The following is a 5,834-nucleotide window of genomic DNA, read 5'->3' as shown; positions in this document are numbered from 1 at the left end:
TGACTGTGGGCTCTCCTCTCCCCAAGGCCACTATTCACTGCTCTCAATGACTTCATGGCCCAAGAATGTAGAGCTAGCACACCAGGCACTGGCTGTAACAAGAAGGTCAAAGCCACAGAGGCTGTGACTACCCAAGTGTCCCCCGTTGTCTTCTAGCCACCCTCCTGGTCCCCAGCCTCTCCATTCACTCTGGTGGGGGTAGAGAGGGAGGCAGACCGGGTCGAAGATCCATGGTTTCTGGGTGGCCACATGGCTCAGGCTGGGAGAGGGACCCCACTCCTTGAGCCCAAAGTACCTCCTTGGCTTGGAGCTGGAAGAGCTTGGCGCTTGCATCTGTAAAACGGGAGGGTTGGCTCCAAGATGTTAGGAAAGATGTCACCTGACCAGACTGCAAGCTTTCCAGGAAATGTAATGAGAAGAGAAGGATGGTAATGATGTGCTCCTGAAGAATTTCTCCAAAGTCCTGGTGGCAGAGTCCACAGCCTACCCACTGGAATTGGCTTTTTTTTTTTTTTTTAAATGTTTATTTATTTATTTTTGAGAGAGAGAGCACAAGTGGGAGAGGGGCAGAGACAGAAAGAGAGAGGGACAGAGTAGGCTCTGAGATGTCAGTGCCGAGCCCGATGCAGGGCTTGAACTCATGAACTGTGAGATCACGACGTGAGCTGAAGTCAGATGCTTAACCAACTGAGCCACTCAGGTGCCCCTAGAGTTGGCTTTATGGGGTGACTCATACCCAGAAGAGTCAGAGACTGGCACTTGCCATCAGGAGAGAAGGGGCTGGAGAGTGGAGGCACTTCAGAGACAGACTGCAGTAACTCAGAGAAGAGAGGTAGGGAGGGGGAATAAGGCTATGTCTTGGGCAGTCTTGGAGGCTTCCTGGAGGAGGGGGCTTGGAGCAGGGTCCCGAGGTCAGACAGGGTCAGCAATGGTAGTAAGAATGAGGTGTCTTAGTAGAGCTGAGAAGGGGAGTCTGGAAGGCAAGAAGACAGGGCAGGGGTCAGGGCCACCTAGCTGTGACCTGCATAAGCCCATGTGGGCACAATCAGATAAGACTGATGCAAATACCTAAGGGGCAGCCCAGGCCAGAGCTCCCAGCTGGGCACAGATTGGGGGGTGGCTAAGCCCTGTTCACTGTAGGAGGGGGTCACGAAAAGCTCCTGCGCTCTGCGAAGATAAGGGCCATCTGCTACCTGGGCCTGGCACAGGGCTGCCCTGCTCTGCCCCGAGGGCTGGAGCTGGCCCACGAAGGCCTTGGGACCTTGGGACGACAGGGCTTCCTTCCTCCCCATGTTTTTGTTCAAGTTGATTAAATCTCAGGAATGTTTGCATCCAGGAACAGAGGCCCACATGTGTGCCTTCAGCAGCCTGTGGCTATCAAAATCCTCAAAGCGCAAAGTGCTAGGCTTAGAGGGAGTTGACAGTGGGCCAGAGGGAATAAGGAGGGCCAGCAGCATCCCCCAAATCACAGAAATACCCCAAGGATTCCCAGGTCCTCCAGAGCACGTCCAGAATCTCAGTAATATCCTCAGAATTCTAGTAACACCACAAGAACTCCCGGAACCACAGTATCACCCCCATGAACGCCCAGAACTTCAGTATCACACCGGATCCTCTGATACACCCCAGAACCTTGGCCACAGTCCAAGGACCCTGAGACACTGGCAAATCAAGCACAGGTTGTTCAGAACCATGGTGAGCAGTTGCAGAAGGTCCAGAGACCCCATTGCCCACGACCCTCCCATCCTTGCTCTGGGCTCTCCGAGTTCAACTGCACCCCACAAAAGTTCCATAACACCCAAACCTCAGTGACAAGTCAGAGCCTCAGCAACACCCCCAGTCCCCAGCAGCACAGCAGAGAATGCCCAAGGGGTGTTTGGCCCGGGAGTAGGGAGTAGGAATGTGCCTGCCTGTGCAGCTGGGCCCCGCCCCTGGGGTCCCCCGTGGATAGGCAGCCGGTGCAGGTTCAACATTATGCGGGCCCGTGAGCTCTGGGTCTGTTCTCACAGTGCCTGTGTATCGAATTGTCCTTGACACACACAGGTTCATAACCTGGCCCCAGACGGAGCCTGACCCCTTTCAGTGGCTGGAGGGCATGTTATCAGCTACTAAGCTCTTGGGGGGAGAGTGTGGATGGCTCTCTACCTCTTACCTCTCTACCTCCTACCTCCCTTGCTACATGGGAGCATCAGAAGCATCACCTGACATGCCCTTTCTGGAATCCTCCCCTCCCCCTCACCAACAACATCATCATACATGAGGGACTTCGGCCAGCCTGCTCTGGTATGAGTGTAAACCCGGGTGAGAAGTAGGAGGAAGGCAGCCGGCTGTTGCAGGGAGAGACATGTTCTTCCCCTCCCGGAGCGCTAGGCTAGAAATGACTCAGAGGAGGGAAGCTAGAGGGGCAGCTTTCAGCTCAGGACAAAGGTAGCTTTCTTACCATCACAGAGTAGTGAGTCCCCTGTCAGGGGAGGCAAACAAGAAGAGGCTGGTAACATCAAGATGCTACAGATGGTTTTCTGCCTTCAAAGGAGGACTGGCCACAGGGCCGTGAAGATCCCTCAGCTCTAAGAGCCCCGATTCTCCCTTCCAAGCACGTGCTCCCTGGAGTGATGCCACCGTGCTTGGGCCTTGACACATAGACTTCGTGCTGCCTGCCTTCTTCACTGAGGAACTGACTCTGGGCAGGTCCCCTGAGTTCTCTCCCTCTCTCTCTCTGAGCTCTCTCTCCTTGTTCCCTGCTGGCCATAGGACAGGGTTCTCCATCAATCTCTCACAGCAAACTGTACTCAGACACGACTCTACTGATGTCTCCCTGTCTTTAGAGCCAGCTCCCCAGTACAGCCATCTCCAGGTCTCCAACTTCATCCCTCAGAACTGTTCTACCCTACCATTCCGGCCACCTTCCTGCCTCCAAGCCTTTGTTGGGGCTCTGACCCCCCCCCCTCACTGAAGTACCTTCTCCCTGTTCCCCCACCTCTTCTGGTCTTACCCGGCCTGCAAGGCTTGGCTCCAGCCCCAGGGTGCTCCCCAACAACTGAGGTCTCCTCTGAGAGCCAGCACCAGCTCTGGCTGGGATCCCGGAAGGCTGGCTGGTTGTGCAGTCTCAGCAGATGGCCCTAAGCAGGGTCCCCAGCACCTGCTTTAGAAGGTGTTTGATCTCCTCCTCCCGGAAAGGCAGATCCCTCCTTCTGCGGCTCTGGCCCTGCCCCTCCTCCCACCCCTCAGGCCTCCTGCCCCCCCCCCACCCCAGGCCTCCCGCCTGTGATTCCAGGATCAGAGAAGCCCACCCCACCCCCATCTCTCCAGTTCAGGCCCACAGCCAGGCTGGGCCCCACACAGCACACAGGACGGCTTGTCTCAGGAGGAGCCTCTCCACCCCCACCTCCAAACCATTTGCCCGAAACTTGATCTCCCTGGCCCTCAGAGTCACCTCTGGTGGAGAAGCCTGCACAGGGCTTTGATGGCTGAGTTTCCCCAGCTGTGGCCCTGGAAGGGCTCAGGAACCCCCTACCTACCCTCATTTGTCACCATCCATCACTCCCGGGGGGCCACTGCCTGATGAATTGCTCCACGCCAGAGGGGAACCACCAGCTAAGCTTTTAATAACCAGATCAGCCTCCCGCTGCTGGCCAGCTGGGCTGAGGGCCCTGACCATGGGAAGGGGGACTTTGCAAACAGCACCGGAAAAGAGGAAGGAGGCTCAGAAGATGCTAACACGTGGTGCTGTGGCAGGCTGGGAGGGGAGGCAAGGGATAAAGATGGGGACCGGAAGCAGAGCACTAAATTCCCAGGAGAAGGATCCCTGGGGAGACACCTTCCACCTCCCTGAAGGAGAAGGGGGTCCAGTCAATAAAAGGGTGGGGCAGCCTAAGGAACAGGCTTTAGGACGTGAGATTGGCTTCCGTGACGGTGACAACCCCGGACAGAGGGGGCACAGCAGTGAGAAGAGATTTTACATAGAAAGGGGTAAACTACAACACAGAGAGAATTAACTTCTGGCCCATTTTCAGGAATCTATCCTCAAAGAACATTGGTGGACATACGCAGGGAAGATGCCCAAGGCGGTTCATACCGCACAACTTGGCAACGAGCTCAACATCCATCGACGAGCTTTGCTAAGTCGGTACAGTAAGGTACTATCGTCGGTCACAAAGAGTGAGGTGCTTCTTCCAGGACTGGCATGGTGGGACCTCCAAGACATAGGGACGAGTATAATAATCATGAATGCAAGTTGCTGAGCAATACCTAAATCATGATCCCATTCTATGCTCCTTTAAGCCGGGTATGTGCACGTGTGTGTGTGTGTGTGTGTGTGTGTGTGTGTGTCTGTAAATACCTTAAAAAATGAATCTAGCAGACATGTAGTAAGCTGTTCACAGTGGTCACACTTGGGTGAGGAAAGAGTTTGGGGAAATGAAGGGGGATTTTCACTTGCTTGAAATCTATCTATCTATCTATCTATCATCTATCTATCTATCTATCTATCTATCTACCTAGTAAGCAAAAGGAAAACATTGTAAGGCTGTATTGAAGCCTGCTGTGAGAGAGGAGCTGTGAAGGCATCATTGAGCTCTGTGAAATGGATTCTGTCCCCAGCCTAGTATGGCACATTCCCCAGCCTGTCTTGAAGTTCAGAAGCAGACCTGAAACTAAATACAGGCCAATGAGATAGAAAAAGAAGTGTTGGCCACAACTTCCCAAAGGAGGTGTTCTTTAAAAGAGAGATGTTTTCTTTACTTCCTCCTCCTTCCAGCTGGTGGAAATGCAGTTGTGATGGCTGGATCTCAAGCCGCCATCTAGGACTATGAGGTGGAGGTCATGAGTTAACTAGGATAGAGCAGTAAATTAGCTGCAAAGAAAGAGCCTGAGCTAAGGCCAGATCTTGGGGCTGGAGGAGATCTCAGAGACTCCTGCTTTACCCATATTCACCATCACATCCAGAGGAAACTGAGGCCCAGAGAGGCCACATGATGTCAGGGGCAGTGGCTGAGCGAGGAGAAGTTTTGCCAGAAATCCTCTCTCCCCCGACACCCCCACGCAAATACAGAGCTCACAGCTCTTTGCCCAGAAACCTCCCTTTCCAGAGCTTGGACTCTGCTCCCTGCTGTGACTGGGGGACCCCATCTGGAACCCAGTCCCTGGGGTTGGGCAAAGGCCCTCAGAGTCGGTTAAGTGGCTGGCTCGAGACACAGCTCTCAGCATTGTGTCTGATGAGAACACAGAAGAACCTCTACCCACTGGTGCCTACTGGTGGGTCTGTCTGTCAGTATCTCCTTTCTCTTTTTCTCTCCTTCTGTCTCCTCGTCCTTCTGTTGCCTGTCTGTCCCTGCCCGTCAGTCTCTCTTTCCACCCCTGCTATTGTCTCTCTCTCTCTCTCTCCCCCACCCTCACGGTGTCTGACTCAGTCTCTCTGTCCCCCATCTTTCTCTCTCCTTCTCACTCTCTGTCTCTGCCTCACTCTCTGTCAGTCTCTGTGTCTCTCTCTCCTCTCTCTTTCCCTTTTCTATTCCCCTTTCCTGCTCTTTGTTTCGTTTCCTTCTCTGCCTCCCTGTCTCTACATCTGATTGTGAAGTTTGTCTCTCCTCCTGAAGGTTTTAGGCGGCACCCTCCCTTGGCCTTGTCGTGAGCTAGCCTGGCACTGCCCCTGCCAGCTCCTGTCTCTCCCTCCCCGCTTACCTGCCCTATCTGCCTCCAGGGCCGGGGGGAGGACTGGCGCTGGTCTCCGAACCCCCAGAGTCTGTAGGACCCCCAAGGAGGTCGGCTCAGGAGTTTGAGTCCTCAGAGCCAGTAGAATAGCCGAGCGGCCAGGCGCATGGAAGGGCAAAGGTCGT

This window comes from Panthera leo, chromosome B3 (genome assembly GCF_018350215.1).
Source record: "Panthera leo isolate Ple1 chromosome B3, P.leo_Ple1_pat1.1, whole genome shotgun sequence".
Taxonomy (NCBI): Eukaryota; Metazoa; Chordata; class Mammalia; order Carnivora; family Felidae; genus Panthera; species Panthera leo.
Note: the sequence above shows the minus strand (reverse complement) of the source record.